The following is a 20,695-nucleotide window of genomic DNA, read 5'->3' as shown; positions in this document are numbered from 1 at the left end:
AGCAACTGTACAACTTTGTTATGATTTGGCCTGAGTACTTATGAGCACAATAGTTTAAGAAGGATGTTCTAAATGTTTGTCTCCTGCATTTTTACAGGGAAGGGCCATAGCTCAGTGGCAGAGCATCTGCTTTGCATGCAGAAGGTCTCCAATTCGGTCCTTGGCATCTCTGGATTGGGATATAACTCAGCCTGGAACCCTGGATAGCTGCTTCCCATCAGTGAAGAACTGAGCTAGGTGTACCAATGAATCAGTATAAGGCAGTTTCCTATGATCCTGTGAACAATATTGACAAACTGGAACATGTCTAGAGGAGGGACCCAGAGACTGAATCCAACGAGGAAAGGTTGACAAAGTTGTGTTTGTCTAGCCTGGAAAAGATAAAATTAAGAAGGGATTGCCATCTCCATATATCTTGAAGGACGAGCACTCAGATCAGTGCTCCTCAACCATGAGTCTTCATATGTTTTCTGGACTACAACTCCCATCACCCTTCTTCTCCCAATGGTCAGAGATGATCATAGGAGCCAACTCCTAGAGGTAGAAGAGTCTTTGCTTCCCCATGAAACATTTGAGGGGGCTGCCCCCCCCAAGTTGATGGGCATTGCCATTCAATTGGTGTGTGTGCACCATGCCATGTGATCAATTATGTAGAGTGGGCCTTATCTGCCCCCCACCCAATATTTTATTCAAGTTGACACCACTGGAGATGATGCAGGTTGTAGTCCAACAGCATCTGAGGACCCAAGGTTGAAGAGCACTGAGATGATTGATGGAATAAATTATTTTTAATCCCTACTGTTTTATACCCTACTGCAGTGTTGGCCAAACTTGGGTCTCCAGCTGTTTTTGGACTACAACTCCCATCATCCCTAGCTAACAGGACCAGTGGTCAGGGATGATGGGAATTGTAGTCCCAAAACAGCTGGAGACCCAAGTTTGGCCAACACTACCCTACTGTTACTCCAGAGCAGCGGTTCTCAACCTGTGGGTCCCCAGATGTTGTTGGACTACAACTCCCACCATCCCTGACCACTGGTCCTGTTAGCTAGGGATGATGGGAGCTGTAGTTCAACAACATCTGGGGACCCACAGGTTGAGAAAGGCTGCTCCAGAGGGTAGAGATTGAACATTCAAATTATGAGATTTAGACTAGTCATTAGGAAGAGCTTTGTGATGGTGCTGGTGGTTTGATGGTGGAACAAACTGCAGTGGGAGGTGGTGGACTTGGTAGACTGTCTTTCATTAGAGGTTTTTAAGAAGAGGCTGAATGTCCACCTATCAGGGATCCTGCAAGTAGGGGATTTCCTGGCATGGGGTTTGACTAAATGACCTTCAATAGCTCTTCCATTTATAAGTGGACAGCAGCCCCCATTGCCTACTATAAAGGCAGCTGCAGAAATTATTTCTTTGCAAAGCAAGATGTTCCTACCCCACCCCCACTCTCAAGTTGTTTGTGTGTAAATTACCTTGAGAGATACTATGGGATTAAGTGGACTTCCTCTCTCCCACCCCCCAATAATAATTTTTTGTATGAAACTATTTTCCAGCAGAATAAGACATCACTGATAAAGTCAGAAAAGACACATTTAAAAACAATATTGATCAAATTGCAGGGGGCAGTGAACTGTGAAACAGGTCTATTTTCCCATAGGTTTTTTTTTTTAGTTACCGATTGACTGTAGGGCCACGGAATGTGCTTTTCCTAATGGGTTAGCAGAATTGACTTCTGAATGACAATGCCTTCTTCCCTGAGGCGCTCAGTGCCCTCCTAAGTGCAATGAATGAAACAATATCACTGGACGTTATAGAATGGAGGTCACATTAATCTCTGAGACTCGGGACTGACTCCCCTTTCCCATCGCCAAGCAAAAATAAATCAATTAACTTCTTTTCATAAGGAACCCGGGCAGCAAACTATTAAAATATATATAGAGAGAGGGCAAAACTGTTGACAATGGAAGTTTTCACTGAGTGTAGGGAAAACAAGAGTTTTAATGTGACTGTATTTCCTTGGCGCCCCCTCTTTTTTTTGCATCGGAAAGCAAATGACTGTGATTTTATTGCCTTTTGCACAGAATAACTTGCAAGCTTGTTATAAGTGGGTTTTAATCACTGTCTGTGGGTTGTTAATTCACTATAATAAGGCTGTAAGAAACCTCCAGAACTCTACTAAAAACCACCAAACTCTGGTAATTTGCTTAACGTGGGATGGGCGGCTGAGCCTGCATCCCAGATTCGGGGGGAGCGGCAGGATGGCGGAAGCGATCTAGGATGGAAACATTGCTGATTCAAGAGTCGGTGTAAGTGGCTGCTCTTTAGATGCAGGAAGCTGATTGAAACTTTGGCCAACAAGAGTGGGGGAGTTGAGAAAGCTCGGGATAAGGGATCAGAATGTACCAGCCAAAAAGAAAAGCCGACATAGTATTGAATACTGGGGGCGGGGGAGGGCAGGGGAGGCCCCCTTTCAACATGAGGATCATCCAGTGTATGGAAAAAAATGGTCCCATTCATCTCGTACAAGGACTTCCATTCAGTGCAAGCACACCCTCTGCAAGGAAGAACAATAAACGGACTATAAATTGGAAGAAAAGAAGTCTGGGTTTGGGGGATCCACACAGCCGGAGCAATTATGGAACCCCTTCAGAGCATGCCAGGCCTGTGCTTCAGGTCCCAGGCCTTAGACAAATGGGTAGAATTCCCCTGTCATAAGTAAATGGTTCTTGCAGCAGCAATGTTCCTGACTGACACATGCGGAACAAAAATGCGAGCAATTCCTAGACAAGAGGTCCAGATACTTAACAATTCAAGTCAGCTCCACCGTGGATGTAAACACATTAAAATTATGCATTGGGATGTGACATCCGTCCAACAACTGATCCCGTGAGCTGAATAGAATATAAAGAAAGGAGTTTCCCAGGATCCCGATTGGCATCCACATGAAAACATGGAAACAGCCCCTTTTCACAGGGATGTCTCTCTGAAACATTTCCTAACCTCACAAGTAGAATCCATAGGAACATGGGAAGAATCCTTATATTGAGTCAGACCTAAGTTTGGGTTTGTTTACACACTGACTAGCAGTGGCTTCCCAGGATTTCAGACAGGTTTCCCCCAAGCCCTACCTGAAAAAGTCGGGGATTGAACCTGGGATTGAACCTGTGCAAAGCAGATGCTTTACCACTGAGCCATGTCCCTTCTATGAATCATGCAAACATCACAGCCTACACCATGGATGGAGAACCTTCAGGCTAATCTTGGTCCACCAGAGGGGCCAATTTGGCCTGTGAGCACATGTCATCCAAACCATGGTCATCTGTCCATCAGCTGACATCACTTGCAAAGCATAGAGCAGACCCCTCCCCTGGCATGGTTCAACTTTGACAGGTGAGAGTGACCACCCACCTGTCAGTCACCTGATGCCATCATGATGCCAGATGGCTGACTGGTTGTGGCCATGCCCATGTGTCAAAGTTGGCCTATATGGGGAAGCTAAGGACCTGGCCCTCCAGGTCTCCAATCCTAGCCAACATGGGACCCACAACAAATGGACTGCTGGGTGACCTGTGTTCACTGGAATGGCACAGCTATGGGGGGAAAGCTAATTCCATGTTAGGGATTATTAGGGAAAGGATCAAAATAAAACTGCCAATCTCTTTTTCAGAAATCTATGGTATGACCACATGAGGGTTATGGTATAGAGTTCTGGTCACCTCTTCTCAAAAAGCATATCTTTGAACATGGAAAAGGTTCGGTAAAGGCAACCAAAATGACCAAGGGGATGGATTGACTCCCCTAAGAGGAAATGTTACATTATTTGGGGCTTTTTAACATGGAAATAAAGCAGTCACAAGAAAGTGATCACAGATAAACACACATACACACACACACACACACACACACACACACACACACTCTATCCTTATCACCAATCTGCCCCTACCCCAAAGGCAGAACATAGGTGGAATAAATATTCTTCCCCCTAATGGATTTAAACTGAAGGTCTCTGGTGGAATCCCATAATGTGCCATGAATGGGGTTTATGGTTCTTCCCGCAAACGGGAGTCCGTATTTAGTTTAATACCCTAATAAAAATTTCATACTGACCCTTTTGTCATCTGGCTGTGAGTTCAAGCATTAACACTGAGGTCAGGCAAAATGGGGATGGCGTAACCACTATAGAAATTCTGAGGATTATAAGTTTCCTAGCCCACCCCCACCAATCGCCCACCTTAATTTTTTCCCCAGGTTATAAAACACACATATGACGTCTGTCTTGGTTTGGGTGTCAAGAACTTATTTACAGTGTTTCCTAATACTCTTCCAAAACTCATGGTATTTTCTAAAGACAATGAGCAATATGTGCAGCCAACAAATCCCAGTTCCGTGAGATATATAAGCAATGCTCCCCCCCCCCCCCCGTACTTCCAGTGTTTTGTATTATTTGCCCTTATTTCTGAAGATTACTTGTGGTTTTAATACTGGGGAGAGCCGTGTTTGTTATTAACACTAAGAGATTGATTTTATGACAGTTGCAGGGGTTATTGTTAGGTGTGGAATTGGGCCTCAGATCACGTCATCTGCAATTTGTTAGCACAGAGTCATTGGGATTGTAATGCTGAGAGAAAATGAATGCCATTTCTGTATCATTTTCTTTCTTCTTCTTCTTTTTAAAAAATTCTGAGTAGGTATGGCTAACTTCCTCAGCTTGGAGGGACTGGATTCTCTCCAGAGAAGCGGCTCAGGTGCTTCCTTCCTACCCCTCAATGCTGACATATTCATCCAGCTCCGCGTTTTAAATAGGGGAAATTAAGTTCCTTGAGGAGGAGAAGCCGATGGGCTACCTTTTATCATTTTAATTTTCAAAAAGAAATATCTGCATTTAAAGCAGTATGAGAGCCAGTGTGGTGTAGTGGTTAGAGCATTGGACTAGGACCTGGGAGACCAGGGTTCAAATCCCCACTTAACCATGAGAATCACTGGGTGACCTTAAGTTTCTCAGCCAAAAACCTACCTCATAGGGCTGTTGAGAGGATAAAGTGGGGGAAGAATGAGAAGCAGGTATGCTACCTTGAGCTCCTTGGAAGAAAGTGGTAATACAGCTATAAATAAATAACTGGTTCAGAAGAAGTAGGAGAAACCATAGTCTCAGAGCTCAACCACATGCCTCCAGGTATCCCTTTCTGAACTCGGGGGATCTCTTCATGCCATACATGCCTTGCTGGCCTCACCTGGCACTCCCTCCAAGAGCTTTAGCCTGAGTAGAGCATGTCCTTGAACCTTGATGATGTTTCATCCAAGGATCCCCTCCCCCCTGCAGGAAATCCCATTTTCTGCAAGGGATGAAGGGGATCTTACACACCCTAGGCTAGTTTTGGTTATTGGCTATGCATTGGTCAAATTTGTGTGTGTGTGTGCATGTGCATGTGCGTGTGTGTGTATATATGTGTGTGTGTTATATATATTTATATATCTATATATAAAATTGAGTGCATTCTAGTGTTGGAACACTCTCTCCTCACTTCAGTTCTGAACTGTTGTTTTTTTACCGCAACTCTTCCTCAAGAGTTGCAGTTCTTGCATTTTGCTCAGGTGACATATTGTATCTATCAGATGCGGCACATTTATCTTACCATGGTCTTCTGAGCTGGATTACCTTGGCAACTGGCAGCATTGCCCTCCCACTGTGAGGTAAGATTTGTCTAATTTGCATACTCCTGCCTGTGGAACAAGTGGGAGGGGCCTAGTAGCCATTCAGCACCTGATATCCACCAATGCTATAGAGCCTGTGCCCTTGAGAGAGCACTGCTGTAGTTGCTACTCCATGTTCTTCATGGTTCCAAAGAAGAAGAAGGGAGATTTCAGGACCATGCTGGATTTGGGGTGTATGGGGTGTTAGGGAAAGGGTAGTATCTTTGGTGGGGGACACATCATGCTCCTTCTGGGGTAGTTTATCCACCTTTGCTCCCCATCTCGCACTCAGCTCTCATTTGTGGTTTCTAGAAGCTGCCAGCATGCGCCAGCAGCCACACCCTGAGAATGACTTTGACTGCCTGTCTAAACCAGGTGAGGGTAGGTGATGGATCTCAAACACTCGGTGAGTTAGGGACTTCCCCTGCATGCGAAGACAGACTGAGCGGACAAGACCAATAGCAGGTCCAACCGTCAAGAAGATGGTTTCTGGACGTTTTTGTAGAGGGAAGTGAGAGGCAAATGGGGCTCGTCAACCTGGGAAGGTAGCCCAGATAGGAGAAGGAAAACCCTGAACCCAAACTCCCTCTGCCTTGCAGGATATTTTTGGGGAAGAAAAGACAAATCTGCAGTGGAGTTGCTAAGGCGGTTGGATGATGCCTTGCCACCTCCTTTCAGCAACTCCTACAGCCATGCTGGTGCCATACGTATTGCTCTGCTTTCCTTTGGACCACATCAGTGAGACTGAGGGGGGGATCTTGTCATCTAGGGAGCCCAGGACCTCCATACACACTGCCAGGCTTACGCCCTGCAGAGGTCACTTCAGTGCTGCTAATGCAGTGGTTTAACTTCACCCCTGGAAGTGCACTCCATTGTCTTTCAACAACTGGATTTGAAGGAGATGAACAGACACCTCCGGAAACACAGGGTTGTTCCACAGAATAGTAGCCATTGATAGCCTTAGCATTCATGAATTTGTCCCATTTTCTTTTAAAACCATCCAAGTTAGTGGCTATCACTTGCCTCCTGTGGGAGCTAGGTTCCATAGTTTAACTATGAATAAGTCATTTATTGTAACTTTCTGGAATCTTCCAACGTTCAGCTTCATTGGATGGCAACAAGTTCTAGAGTTAGAAGAGATGGAGAAAAACTTTTCTCTATCTACTTTTAGTAAGAAGGGAATGAACACCTTGACGGGGGGAGGGGGGAGCTTCCCCACCTCTGCTATGTAATGATTTCTGGTAGAATGCCAAATTGCATGGTCAATTCATTTTCTCCATAATGTTATTTCTTGAACAGAAAACAGTTTTAGTCATTTGAATGCAGTTATGAAAACCTATGTAAGTCAAGGAGCAGACTGAGCTTACAATTGGGAGGGGGGGGCTGAATCAACAGCTACAGAACAGAGAGCTTTTAAGCTTTTTTTATAAAAAAAACACCCTAGAAAAATCAAATCAATATTACAGGCCAGCTCTTCTATTAATTTAAGAGGAAATGGAAAATAGATATTAGAAGAATAGATGGTGGTTTTTTATTCTATTTTATGAGATACAGAAAAATCATAAGGAACTGACATTTATAATTCCCTTAATGCTTTGCCTCCCGTGAGTTATGGGTCGATCCCCTACTCCAGACCTCACTTGCGTGCTCACTCTTTTTATTAAAGTAGTGCATAAGGTTGTGTCAGCAGTTCCATTATAAACCTCTATTAGCAGGGGTTTATAACCGCCTCGTAAAATTTTTCTCAAGGCTGAAAGTTGGCGCATCATGTCTTAATCTAGAAATAAAAGATGTTTCTACCCCACCCACTGTTTATGATATTTTTAAATAAATAAATAAATAAGTGCAAACCATTTGCGTGCTGATAAATGAAAATGTTAACGCAATTTAATAAGACACCAAAATTGATCTGAAAGCAACATGATTTGTCAATTGTTCATTAAGAGCACATTGCACTTGAAGCACTGCTGGCAGAAGTATGAGATGGGGGTATCTTTGCTGGACTGCACCCCTACAGATTGCAGGTGGAAGGAGTTGCATTTTTAATGCACAGTGGTACCTCGGGTTAAGTACTTAATTCATTCTGGAGGTCCGTACTTAACCTGAAACTGTTCTTAACCTGAAGCACCACTTTAGCTAATGGGGCCTCCTGCTGCTGCCGCGCTGCCGGAGCACGATTTCTGTTCTCGCCCTGCAGCAAAGTTCTTAACCTGAAGTACTATTTCTGGGTTAGCGGAGTCTGTAACCTGAAGCGTATGTAACCTGAGGTACCACTGTATTGTTTACAGCACCAGATCAAGACATTTTGCTGTCTGGAGCCTGAATGGCATCTCAGCCCTCCTGCTATTATCAACGGGAAGGCCTGTTGGTCTGTGGTAGAGCACCTGATTGCCATGTGGAAGGTCCCAGGTTCAATCCCCAATGGCAGCTCCAGGTAGGGCTTGGAAAAACTCTCTTTCTGAAACCCTGCAGAGCTGCTGCCAGTAAGTATAGAAAATACTGATCAAAATGGAGCAACGAGCATCTTCTAAACAAATAGTCCAACCTCCTGCAATGCAGGAATCGCAGCAGAGGTGATGACTGCTGTAGGCAATATCTGAGAAGAGGCATTCCCACTGCCTTTTTTCCACACATAGGTAGCCATGACAGTCACCATCAACAGTTATTTTCTTTAAAAAATAATGATATAAATACAAAGTGTAAGTAAACAAAATGTAGTGAAAGAATTTAAAATTGGTGGCTTAGTTTATCAGGGGCATGTTTCAAATATTTTCAATAGATAAGTCAACAAAAAGTTGTAGCCCAACTCATAATGTAAGCAAAAATACCATGTGACAGAGGAGGCATGCTGCCCTATCAATGGGGGAAGCATTGAAATATATGATCTCTGTCTGCTTTGGTGCAGTCGAGAAAGAAACACATGGAGCCAGTTGTGTAGCTTGCGTTCTAGATTTTTACTGCAGTTCCCTTGAATAAAAGGGTAGGCCCTGTCAAAGGTGCCTTCCGTTCCCTGGACTTATTGAATCACATTCTGCATTGATATCCTAAGCTAATATGGGAAATCTCTGTATTTTAAGGAGGTATTCTTTACTCTAGATACTGGACTGAGAAGGTGTATCAACCTGAGCAGCATCATGGTCGGTCTGATTTCATGAGCAGCCAATACAATGCCCTTTAGATATTGCTGGTCTCCATCTCCCATCATCCCCAAAACTGAGTCAAAAGTATGATGCAGCAGCAAAAAAAATCTAATGTAATTCTAGGCTGCATCAACAGAAGTTCAGTGTTTACATCAAGGGAATTAATAGTACCGCTCTATTCTGCCTTAGTCAGGCCCCACCTGGAGTAATGGGCACCACAGTTTAAGAAGGATATGACAAGTTCTAAAGTGCTGAGAGAAAGTTCTAAAGTGCTGAGAGAAGGGTGGACAAGATGATAAAGGGTCTGGAAACCAAGCCTTATGAGGAATTGGTGAGAGAGTTGGGGATTTGCTGTATCCAAGTCAAGGATGCTGAGGGGGCTGCACTGAAGGCTTGATATGAGGAAGAATCTGCTTTAGATTACCCAGGGGGCTTGTTGTAAGTTGCTTTGGGTTGCCCTGGGCAAAATAAAGCGACCAACCATCTATTAACTGATTAATTAATTTAAAATGTTTAGTCAGGAGAAGAGAGATGATAGCCATCTTCAAATACATGATGGGCTGTATCGTGGAAGATGGAGCTAGTTTGTTTTCTATGTCGTCAGATGGTAGGACTTAAACCAGTGGATTCAAATTACAGTCATACCTCTTGTTACGTTTGGTTCAGGTTACGTCTTTCCAGGTTGCGTCCCGCAGCGACCCGGAAGTACCGGAAAGGGTTACTTCCTTGTTTCGCCGCTTGCGTATACGCAGATGCTCAGAATGACGTCACACGCATGCACAGAAGCGGTGAATCGCGACCTGCACACGCGCAGACGCGGAGACGCAGGTTGCGTTCTGCTCATGTTACGAATGGGGCTCCGGAACGGATCCCATTCACAACCAGAGGTACCACTGTACAAGAAAGGAGATTCCAACTAAACCATCTTGGCTTTGAGTCCTGAAAGACGGTCTCCATATCTTGTAGGCCTTTTCCCACCTGGCCAGGTGAGGCCCTGACTGGCTCCAGCTACATAAGCGGAAGCTGCTGCACAGACTCTTGGGCTGGAGTACTGTTGGGGGGGGTGTTGTTTGGTGGTGGTGATGGGGTTGTTGCTGTTATTGATATAAGCTTTTTATATATCTTTATTTTAGATCTTATGATTTATGTGGAAATCATTTCAGTTTGGTTGTGTAAATTTTGATGGTTTATTTATTGTTTATTACTACTTTTGCTATGTTTGTAATTATGTAATTTTTTCATGTTGTAAGCTGCTTGAGCATGCTTTTACTATGGAAAGGGGGCATACAACTAAAATGATGTATGATGTATGTATGTAAGCATTAGGAAGAACTTTCTGACAATAAGAATTGACAGGGTAATGGACTACCTTGAAAGCTGGTAGATTCTACTTTACCGGAGGTTTTTAAATAGAGGCTGGATGGCCACCTGCGAGGGATTCTTTATCTGTGATTCTTTCATTGCGGGGGTTGGACTAGATGTCCTTTGGGGTTTCGTCCACCTCTACAATTCTATGATTCCATCCCTGACTATTGACCATGCTGGCTTGGATTTCTATCTAAAGAAAAAAGGTCTTAGATTAAATACATCATGCTGACATGTGGAGAGGTGGGGGTGAGATATAAAATGCAAATAACAAGCTGTAGAAGGCCATGCCATTGCATTTTGGTAAACCAGCAAGATGGAATGCCATTCCATAATTGGAATAAAAGTAAAGATGATTATCTAGGTTTTAGTCCTTTGATCTTCAAGCAAAGAGCTCTCTGGGGAGCTGGTAATCTTTGTTTCTGCTTTCTAAATGGCAGGCAACAGTTATACAAGCTGTATAAAAATCTGACCAACATTTGCATCCTGATGCAGTAGCTCCAATATGTGAATGGGGAGTCTGATGTACAAATCACTGAGCACCATGCAAGCAAGAGTTGCATCCTTCTCTTAATTGTTAAGGAGCAGGTAAAGGTAAAGGTAAAGGTAAAGGTAAAGGTAAAGGGGCCACTAATAATTAAGTCCAGTTGCAAACGACTCTGGGGTTGCGGCACTCATCTCGCTTTACAGGCCAAGGGAGCCGGCATTTGTCTGCTTCCACAGACAGTTTTGTTGGGTCATGTGGCCAGCACGACTAAGCTGCTTCTGGAGAACCAGAGCAGCACACGGAAATGCTGTTTACCTTCCCACCAGAGTGATGCCTATTTATCTACTTGCACTGTGTGCTTTTGAACTGCTAGGTTGGCAGGAGCTGGGACCTAACAATGGGCGCTCACCCTGTTGCAGGGATTCGAACTGCCAACCTTCCGATCAGCAAGCCCAAACAGCACAGTGGTTTAACCTGCAGCGCCACCCGCGTCCCTTCTTAAGGAGCACCTAGCCTTAAATTGAAATTATACACAGACAGCATTCCTTCAGTACTGCCCTTTAGGTTGGTCCTTCCTGGTGATGAGACAGCACTAGATGTATTGGCCAAAATTGCAGATGGCAAAGGCTGAGGCAGGAATGACGCCCAATGGGAGCGGCAGGAAGATCTGCCTCGTTGGATGGGCAAATTTGTCAAATTCAGTTTCTCTCAGTTATCAACTGAACTCCCTATTAGTTTGCAGAGTTTCCATATTAGTTTGCAGTGTTTTTTAATTTATATGTCCATGGCAAAATCCATCAGCGTTTTAGTGCAATTTTCTCCTAATCTATGTATTTTTTTTTTGTATGCACTTTTGCCCAATATGCACATTTTTGGCAGAGTAATTTCTCCTAATATAATGCATTTTGGTATGTTATTTTCAGGAACATATGCATTTTGATGCACAATTCACCCTACTGGATGCATGCTGTACAAGTTGCTTGGCTGGCGAACTGCATTGCAAAATTCGGACAAGTGCAGATTTCGAAGGATGTGTGTGCTTCAGTTTATGTGTTGTTTTGGAAAGTGCAGCTTTGCTTTTAAATGCAAACTGAACGTAATTTCTCCCCTCTTCCTGCCCACAAAAAGTCTCAGGAGCGCACATTGGCACCATGTGCTTTGCCAAAAGAAGTAGCCTTGCCCTCTTCCAAGATCCAAAGCCTTTTCATTTTTCGAAAACACTGTGGAAGTAGAAATGCACAATGCCAGTACTGCCAACCAGTCTGTCAGCTAGAGGTTCCCAATCCTACTGCAGTCAACACCTGAGAAATATGTCATCTGGCACTATGGCCTCTTGAATTGAATCAGTACAATATTGAACCAAACAATTTCATGACGAATCTTTTGATTCCATCACACAATAAATGGTGTCCCACTTCTGTTGAAAAGTCACTTTGGTCTTAATTTCCTGCTTCCGTAATTGTTTACAGCTGGTAACTTTAATTGGTACCATAATATCCCAGGTCTACCTTAAGCGCTGATCAATTGCCAGAGCTTTAATCATTATAATTACCAGCTATAAACAATTAGTTCAATGCTTCTCCACATTTTTGTAATTATCCTTGCACAGCTATCAGGAAATGAGATACTAAAACAATCCTGTCACTTCAAAACGGGTATTTCACATGACCCAACATCCTTTCTACATTGTCCATTTGGAAACTGCCTCCTCTTATCTCTCTAACAGTATAGGAGAGTTCTTTAATTACAAAGCATTCCCATCACATGTGGACAAAAGTGCCCTTTTCTCCTAATACATTTACAACAGAATTTGGACACTGGTAGATTTTTTTGGGATGATCTTTCCAGTGTGTAATGCCAGAGATAATGTATTTCATAACAAAGATTTTTTTCAGTGGTGCGCTTATCAGTTTTTTGACCCACGTTTATGCACCTGATTCCATTTCTCTACCAATAAAATTAATTTAAATTAGTTTTCCAATATCATTTTTATGAAACATATATTGGTATTATTAATTCTGATAGAATTTATCTGTTTTAGAGCACTGCCATTTTTGTTGTTGTTGTGAAGATTAACAATTTCTCAGAACCAGTAGATGTTTTATATATTATTTTTGTTGTGTTTTGAATATAATTTCCAATTTGCGAAGACTGATAGAAGGGAAGCTTAAGTTCTGGATACTTTGGCACTACTGGATTTTAATTAAATTGCAGGCAAACATTTTTCTCATTGCTTATTGGCAAGGGGAAAATTATGTAAGTTTATCATATCTGTTTTGCTATACTGACAATATCTTATGCATTTCAGAAAGACAAGATAGTTCACTGTGCCAATAAGTTTCTTGAAGTGGTCTTTGGAATGGCAGACCTGCTCCTCAACACTATAATTGACAGCTTCATCCTAGCCAATCACGCATACCAACCTTCCCCAACATGGTGCTTTGACCAACATCCATCAGCTCCCATTGCATGGCCAATAGTCAGCTATGATGGGAGTTGTGGTCTAAAACACTGACAAGGCACCATATTGGGAAATACTGACATAAGCATTATTTATGCAAAGCTTGGACTATGAGGTGACATCAGGTCTGGCTGAGGTATCACAGGCATCTCAACACAAATGGAGAGCACCAGGTTGGGGGAGACCTGCTTTAACCATTATACCATACTCATTCTAAAGTGGGATATCACTGCTGTAGAGAATATTGTGAGATTGATGACTTGCCCATTTACTGACATTGCTTGCCAAAAATTTTTACAGATGTGCAACTGATGAACTACAATTATCTCAACATCTTCAATGTATACAGGCTTTCACACACTGAGTAAAATGCAGATTGGCCAATATTGTTCTCATTGTAACCAGCTTTACATTGAGGGCTATTTCCATCAGCTGGAAAGGAAGGTTTTCAACTAACAGCCATTGGGAAAAGTTTCACATACACAATACACTGCCTCTCTTCCATCCATTTTTTAAAAAATTAAGCTGGTAAATAGAATTGAATATACAAAAAACAGAGATCATAACAACAGTGTTGTTGGCATATGCTGTGAGGTTAAGATTCTGTTATGAAAACATTCTCCATTTGAGAAGTGTTTGGTGATGAGATGAGGATGCCCCCATATCTGTGTAAAACAAATTGCATCAGATTAAGGGAGTCATGTGATGAAGGATATATTGGTGTGACCCACTTCCCAATCTGAATTGGCTTTGCTGATATATCAGTGGACCGTCTGATCCGATTCAAAGTAATGGGAGATTACCACGCCATCTAATTAGAATATCTCTGCAGTAAATATACTGATGAACACATTCCACAGGAGTCTTGCCCAGATGGTTAGATGAGCGAATTAGGGATGCCTGATTTATCACAAGGAAACAACAATGTATTCTCTCAGATTTAGAATTTCCAAGGAAGTTGGATTATTATTATTGTTATTATTATTGTTATTATTATTAGTATTTCTATCCCGCCTTTCTCCCAAGTTCATACTGAAGGCAGCTGCCAATATTTAAAAACATCATTATAGAACAGTAAGTGATAAGAACTAGTTTAAAACATTAATTAAAATATTCAAAACACAATTAGATCTAGCAGCTGAAATACAGTTTGTCCTGATAGCAGTCCAGTGATCAGCATCAGTTTTCACAGGCCTTTCTGACGAAGAAGGTCTTAGTCTTCTGGTGGAAGAATAACAAAGAGGGAGTCAATCTAGTCCCTCTGCTTCCACAATCTGGGAGTAGCCACAAAAAAAGGCTCCTTCTCTTGTGTTACCACCAACCATGCTGCTGTTGTTTATGGGACCAAGAGAAGGTGCTCATTTGAGGATCTTAGAACCTGGGCAGGTTCATAAAAGGACCTTTCAGGTGACCTGGGCCCAAGCCATATATTATGTTTCTGTCATGATCTGAGCCTGCAGAGTAGGGTTGACATCACCACCTGCTGTCCTTGGATCCACTAGTGTGATGTCTGCTCTTGGCCCAGTTTCACCCAGGAGCACACTCTCTGGGCTCTGTCTTATGTAAGCTTCAGTGACAAAGAGCAGTGAGCCATTTTTAATTTCCCACAGTGCTGTGGAGCATTGCTGCATGGAGGTACTGTGGGTAAGGAAAAGGGCAGGCAGTTCACTCCTGCCTTCCACAGATTGTAGCATGAGTACTGCTGACCTCTCTTTCTGCCACCACTTTCCTTCTTGCTTCCCTGCCCCAGCATGCATTTAGGCCAAGCGCCATGTGCTGCCCACCTCTGGAAGAGGGCTAATATCTGATGGGGATGCCCTTGTTTCTTTTCTTTTCCTGCTGGCAGTCGGTTCAGTATAGATGAACGAAGGCTGTGAAGTGCATAAGAGAGATTTATGGCTATTGATTATGGAAAGGGTGACTTTGTAATTTTATGGGAAGATGAGCCTGAAAACTTTTTGTTCCTCCTTGTCAGATCTCCAGGGCCGCCAGGCTTTTGCACTGTAAATGAACCTTGAAGATTTGTTGAAAATACTGCCAGAATGACTCTTTTTCTTCTTCTTTGCTTTCCTTTTTGGTTCGGAAACACAATTTCTCCATCATTCTGTAATAAAAGTCCAGGAAGCACTTCATCATTACTGATTTGATTTTTCAGCATTTTGTCAAACTTGCTCCCTTTATTCTTTGGGCATTTGTGACATCCTGCACCATGCTTCTTGTGGCTGGTGGGTCATCAAAATCTTGATCAGGAATAGAGAGCCTTGGGCCAAACAAGGTCCTCCAGGCCTCTCTTTCTGGCCCTCAGAACTCTCTGTAGAGCATTCCCCTTCTCTAGGTCATGAGAGGGAGTCCACAGAGAATTTTGGGTGCCTGAAGCTGGCTTAGTCAGACAGGTGATGTTTGGCTGGAGCTGCAGGACCATGGATAGCTCCATGCAGGCAGTCTGCTCTGATGAGATGTAGTGCTTGGCCAGTGTCTTTTATCCACCCTGAGATAGACCATACATCCAACTCTATGTCCTTTCTAAACAGCAAAGAACCTTGAAGGCATCTATGACCCTCCAGGTGCTGTTGGACTGCAACTGTTGGTATTCCTGACCACTGACCATGCTAACTAGGGAGAATGAGTTTTGGAGTCCAGCCACATCTGGAGGACCACAGCTCTCCAACCCCCACTTTTGGGGGCAGTCCTCTGGCCTGCAGCCTAGCATCCTATCACCTCTGAGACAGCTCCTAGTTTGTGCATTATTTGCACCGATGAGCAGACAGGATGAGACCCACAAACTAAAGCAGAAGGAGTGCTGTTTTGTGGTGTCCTAGTTTGGGGTGGTGCTATGGTTCAAAAGGACCCCAGGTTTATGGGTCAGTCTTCAGGTCTTAGTCCTGATCCAGTAATAAAATCATGGAGATGTTGGTATTTCAGATCGAATTAGTTCCTCCTCCTCTGTACCAGAATCCTGACTGCTATTCAGGACTGGGTTCATGACATTGTGGCCTATTTGCTTTGATTATGAAGCTCTACAAAACACTATGCATAATAAGAGGAACAACAATAACAATAACAATGGTGTTCATGATGAAGACAATGGATAAAAAAACTAGAGATGTGAACTACAAGTTTGGAACCTACAAACTTCAGGTTCTTTGTAGCCCTTGGACTGCCTTTGATTCTTGCTATTGAATCTGGTTGGAGCCATTGAGAGGCAGATGATTTCCACAACAATAACAATGTTTTGGCCCGGTTTGCTGTTTTCTCCACCATTATTTACTGCCTTTGATGGCTCCGTCGCAATCCGAGTGCTGTGTATTTCAGTGTTATCTTTTAACCACTTGACAAGTCCACCTATTTTACTGTGATTATTTTATACTAGGTTGGGAGCATAATAGTTCCTTTTGGACATGTTGAAGCACAGGATTTGTAGCACTGCTGAAGCCCCGTAATTTATCGTCAATACTTGGAGGATGCATTTCAGGATGACGTTCACAGTCGGTTCGGTGGCTGGCATTCTCTTCCTGCTATTCTCCTCCAAAAGTGCTGGGGAAATGAGCACAGCTCTCTGAGGTGTGTGTGTGTGTAAACATACAGGCAAAGCTGAGCCTTTGACAGGCTTGAAAGTGAGATCAGAAACTTAGTTGGAGCTACAAGTTTTAACATCCCTGTTGTCTGCACTGCAATTGGGTTGAACCCCTCCCTCCCCGCATCCTGGGGGTTGATTCACATCAACTTAAAAACAACATGGAGTTAACTCCCACCAATGTATCAGATAGACTGGCCACTTATGCATCACTCCGAAGAAGAAATGAATAATAATAAAAAGAAGAAACCAATTTGTATAAAATGTGCTCATACAAATGTAGATGAAAAGCATGTGCTTTAGCACTCCAGCTGTGGTTGTCCAGCCTCATTTAAAAGAGGCTGTATTTTGCACTGATGAAGAAGGACATAAACACTTTCCACCATTCTCTCACCTCTTCTATCTAGGTGGTTCAGATTCAACCAAGAGAAGATGGTGGTCTGAGCAAGATGGATGCCGGCAGGACCAGATCTCTCAAATAAACTGCAAAGCTACCAGGACCATGGCAAGGATCAAGATGATAATTCAGGATTACCAACAGCAGTCCTGAAGCTGAATCAGGAGAAGCATCTTGGCTTGGTAGTATCTTGGAGCAACTGATACAGTTTTATAGTTTGGACTAAGTAATAAAGATGGAACCCCCTTCCTCTGATGCTGTGTCTGGCAAGTTAAAGAGCTACTGTCAACTATGTAATATGGTGTGTATGGTACGATGTTCTTAATTAATGTAACTATATTGTGACTCTCTTCCTTCCTCTTTGTATTTTTTTCATATTTGCTGAAATAACTTTAGTACAATAGAGATACAGATGGTGCTCCAAATCTTACATGCTTTGGAAAGATAGCTGTCATCAGTGGACAGTTAAGGATAAATATAGAATGGCGTATTCCCATTTTTCCTACAGCATGCCCAGGAACATAGACGGATGGAGCTGCTTTTGAAATGCATAACTCACACTTTCTGTCATTCATCTTTTGATGTACCTGCACAAGACATGTGGGTTAGGCTTTGAGATGGCAGGCTGCTCTTTGATGGAATATCAGCAGAGGCACTTCTAGGGAGAGTCAGAGGTCAACTGTGCAGTTATTGGACAAATCCCTCAGCGAGACACCCAAGAAATGTAATTTATTGTGTTAAAATTGTACTAAACACAACATTTTAAAGACAGCTGTTACTATGTGTCTGTAACTCTGAGCTGGAAGTGACTCAGTGAAAGAGGAGGCCATAGCTGTATAGAATATGTACTGAGTGCCTCTTTTCTCCATGGCTCAATGCAAACCCTTGACCAATGGAAGCTGGTCCATTAGGGCAAATGGGGCACTGACTCATTAACCTCAATCTGCCCTCACCCGCCTGCCTGCCTTCCTCCTTACATGCAGTCCTCCTGGCTGTCAGTTCCCTTCTTAGACTCAGTGTTGCCTTTGTCAAGCTCAATAGGTAGGAGAATGGGGGGGGGGGCGGGGACTAGAATTAGTTGGCTCCATTCATCATTGGCTCTGGCGCCACCTACTGTTGGTCTCCCTCACTTCCACCCTACCAGTTCCAACAGTTACCATTGCCTCTGAGTGATTCCTGATATACATATACATCAAAATGAGGCATTTGAATCCTGGGGTGGTAGAGTGAACTGTATTACTGCGAGCAGAGAATGCTATTTTCTAATGTTCCCATGTGAAAACAAGCCAAAACACTGCAAGTAAAAAATCTAACACAACAAGAAGAGTTTTAGCCCTATCAACTCCCCCATCTGCTAGTTTTCTACTTGTAATACCCTTTAAAAAACAAATGGGCCAGCATTAAAGAATATAACCCCCTGACCTTCAGTTTTGAAGTGGAACAGTCCATTCTGGCACCTCATTCCCACTTCATTCTGTCACAAGGGTTTTAACTGTCCTTAGAATTGTTTTGAGTCAGGGGTTTCAGCTGGCATCCAATAGGCTCAGTGTCGCCCCCCTCCCCAGCACACACAAAATACATAATTTCATTTAGCCTCTTGTGACCTGATCAAATCTAGTTTTTAGATTGTAATAATCTCTCCACAATTTCATGTTAGCACCACTCATTCAATGGGTTGCATGTCATCTGGGAATGCATGTAGAGCCAGTGTGGATTAGTGAAGTTGGAGAATTCCATTGAAAATGGAAATGGGAGAAAATTTCCCCACAATTTGCATGCTTGTCTGAGGCCAGGAACCAGAAATCATGCAAGCGAATATGAGTGGTATTCATTATTTCCCTTCAACTGAAATAAATTCCGTAAGCTTTTGCCATTGCTGATAGTGGGATGATAAACCTTCGTTTCAGAGGAAGCTGAACTGGAATGGAATGGAAACAGCTCTGATTGTAATGAACCCAGAACGGGATGGCAATCACTGCCTTCTTACATTCCTAGTGAGTACACAGGAGCCATAAGCAGGGGCACTAATTTTAAGCAGTCTGGGACAAGATACCTGAAGAAGTTGCCTTTAATTAACTAATTAATCAATTACATTTACATTCCATCTTTCTCCCAATGAGCTCAAGGGGGTATACATGGTACTGTCTCTCCTCATTTTATCACCATACCAACTCTGTAAGGTAAATTACACTGAATGATGGTGACTGGCCCAAGGTCACCCAGCGAGCTTCATTGGCTGTATGCAGATTGGAACCTGGGTCTCCCCAGTTACCCTAGGTCTCTGGGTGTCCCTGTCTTCAGAACTGAGGCGGGTGGCTGTTAGGCAACAGTTCCTTTGTCATCCTTTGGCAGCCATAGATTAATGAGGTGCCTGTGTTGTTAAGGGGTACATCCCTATTCAAAATGCTTATGTTCTCCTGGGCCTTTGGAGGCATTCTGTCAGCCTTTGATTAATATCTCATTTTCACAATTGTTCATTCAAGCCTTGGGTGGCATTTGATCAATATTTCATTTCTTGGTCACTGACTGAGTCCCTCCCACCATTTAAAAAACCTTTTGCTTTATTGCATTTGATTGCTTTATTGCCTGTTGCAAAGCTCCTTGGAGATCCCTTCCTTGGGGTGGGAACTGTAGCTCAGTTGTAGCATACATGCAGAAAGCACCAGGTTTAATCCCCAGCATCTCCCCCCTCCCTCGCCCCCCGCATTGGACAGAGAAATAGACTTATGTTGTATAATGCAGCTTCCTATGTGCTTACAGTGGTGCCCCGCAAGACGAATGCCTCGCAAGACGGAAAACCCGCTAGATGAAAGGGTTTTCCGTTTTGGAGGTGCTTCGCAAAACGAATTTCCTATGGGCTTGCTTTGCAAGACGAAAATGTCTTGCGAGTTCCTGCGGGGTTTTTTTCCTTTCCCCCCCTTTTTCCCAAGCCGCTAAGCCGCTTATCAGCTGATCCGCTAAGCCGCTAAGCCGCTTAACAGCTGATCGCTAAGCCGCTAAGCCGCTTATCAGCTGATCCGCTAAGCCGCTTAACAGCTGATCCCTTAAGCCACTAAGCCGCTTATCAGCTGATCCGCTAAGCCCGCTAAGCCGCTAATAGCGCTAAGCCGCTAAACCGCTAATGGGCTTGCTTCGCAAGACGAAAAAACCGCAAGACGAAGAGACTCGCGGAACGGATTCTTTTCGTCTTGCGAGGCACCACTGTATTTAGAAAAACCAGACAAAGCTAAAGATTGCATTCAACTAAAGTCCTACTCTAGACAGCATCTTAAAAAGCAGAGACATCACCTTGCCGATAAAGCTATGGTTTTCCCAGTAGTGATGTATGGAAGTGAGAGCTGGACCATAATGAAGGCTGATTGCCGAAGAATTGATGCTTTTGAATTATGGTGCTGGAGGAGACTCTTGAGAGTCCCATGGACTGCAAGAAGATCAAACCTATCCATTCTTAAGGGAATCAGCCCTGAGTGCTCACTGGAAGGACAGATCGTGAAGCTGAGGCTCCAATACTTTGGCCACCTCATGAGAAGAGAAGACTCCCTGGAAAAGACCTTGATGTTGGGAAAGATTGAGGGCACAA

The 20,695-nt window shown here is 43.3% G+C and overlaps 1 long non-coding RNA gene across 3 annotated transcripts; it reads left to right on the top strand.

Annotated features, from left to right (window-relative positions):
• The first annotated feature begins 5,744 nt into the window (after positions 1-5,744).
• Positions 5,745-17,370, top strand: LOC308468974. 3 transcript variants are annotated; one of them, XR_013981959.1, is made up of 3 exons: positions 5,745-6,066; positions 7,980-8,125; positions 17,135-17,370. It is a non-coding gene; the product is annotated as an uncharacterized lncRNA (long non-coding RNA). The 3 variants fall into 3 exon arrangements; XR_013981960.1 differs by having other exon boundaries at positions 17,126-17,370; XR_013981961.1 differs by lacking the exon at positions 17,135-17,370 and adding an exon at positions 11,607-12,101.
• Positions 17,371-20,695: the final 3,325 nt, after the last annotated feature.

The sequence above is a fragment of the Podarcis pityusensis genome, assembly GCF_964106645.2.
Source record: "Podarcis pityusensis genome assembly, contig: HAP1_SCAFFOLD_208, whole genome shotgun sequence".
NCBI classification, from domain to species: Eukaryota; Metazoa; Chordata; class Lepidosauria; order Squamata; family Lacertidae; genus Podarcis; species Podarcis pityusensis.
The sequence above is the reverse complement of the archived record's forward strand: the minus strand, read 5'-3'. Positions and strand labels throughout refer to the sequence as shown.